A 1,572-nucleotide genomic window follows, 5' to 3' on the forward strand; every position below is an offset into this window, starting at 1 on the left:
TTAACTTGTTGCCTAGATGATCTGTCCAATGCTGAGAGATGTGATCGGGTCCCCCAATATTCTCATAGAGCAGATGCTGCTTCTGTCACTCTAAAATGGGTTTTGTGGAAAGAGACATCCTCTTCTTTTCTTTGTCTCTGCTGGTGACTCTTCTTGTGTGAATGCACTCCAGTGGTTGGCGGACCATCTGTGTGGTGGCTGTGGCATCTAGCCGCTTTTGCATCAGTCATGGTTCTTGTGGTGGCTGTGGTGGGCCACCCACATGGAGGTGCTGTTTTTGGCATGCTCGTTGGCACTGGCAGTATGCCTGGCTGTGGAGTGTGTTTGGGCCCCTTCTCCATGCCTCTGGTCCCTGGGAAGACCCCAATGCGCTGGCGCCATGTGCCTGGTTGTGGGAGAGGGGTCCAGTCCCCTTCTCCATGTCCTGGGTCCCTAGATGGGCCCCGAGGTACTGGCACAGTGTGCCTGGTTGTCAGAGGAGGATTCGGTCCCCTTCTCCATGCCTTGGGTACCCAGGTGGGCCCCAAGGTGCTGGCGTTTTGTGCCTGGTGTGGGAGGAGGGTCCAGTCCCCTTCTGCATGCCTCTGGGCCGGGTGGGCCCCGAGGTGCTGGCACGGTGTCCCTGGTTGTGGGAGAGAGGTCCAGTCCCCTTTTCCTTGCCTCAGGTACCTGGTGGGCTCTGAGGTGCTGGCGTGGTGTGCCTGGTTGTGGGAGGGGGGGTCCAGTCCCCTTCTTCATGTCTTGGGTCCCTGGGAGGGCCCTGAAGCTCTGGCACAGTGTGCCTGGTTGTGGGAGAGAGGACCATTCCCCTTCTTGCCCCAGGTCCCCAGGCTGGCCCCGAGGCACTGGTGCAGTTTGCCTGGAAGTGGGAGTGGGGTCCTGTCCCCAGATCCAAGCCTCCAGTTCCCAGGAAGGCCCCAAGGTGCTGGTGGTGTGCCTGGGCCAAAACTAATTTTTTGTCCTTTGCTTCTAACACAGGGGGAACTTCCTGTGCGAACCAGTACTTGAGCTGTGTGGTTGTTTAAATTGCTACCTTGCTGCTGTTTCCCTAGGGAAGGCTTTTTGTGCAGCTCAGGGTTTAATGGTTGATCTTATAGGTACCTCCAGCTCTCCAGAGACCCTGTGGATCTGTGTTCTGTAGAATCTCTGACCTGGGCCTGAGTTTTTTAATCAAACTGCACCCCATGCAATTCTGCATTCCTGACCAGTCTCCTCTGAGTGGTCCTGTGCTGATTGCGGGGCAGATCAGCTGTCCTTGCTGTGTCCCAGTGTTCTCCTGGTGGGCACGTCTCCCCCACCGCCCGTACTGCAAACACTTCCTATGGGACAGGCCCTGCGCCGGTCCCTTGCGATGACTCACCGGCCTTTGAGTGGCTCCCTTTTTTCAGTTGTTCTGGCTCCTTGCTCCTGCGTGGGTCCATGGGATCCCTATTAGTGGTCTTGCTGTCCTGGGGACCACCAAGGCCCTCTTCTCTCTTGCTGCCTCCAAGTAACATCAGCTGAAGGGCACAGCTGCGGCTTCTGCTGGCTTCTGCTCCATGCACTCAGCAGCTCAAGCCTTAAAGCAGCCGT

Source organism: Galeopterus variegatus, unplaced genomic scaffold (genome assembly GCF_000696425.1).
Source record: "Galeopterus variegatus unplaced genomic scaffold, G_variegatus-3.0.2 Scaffold472, whole genome shotgun sequence".
Lineage (NCBI taxonomy): Eukaryota > Metazoa > Chordata > Mammalia > Dermoptera > Cynocephalidae > Galeopterus > Galeopterus variegatus.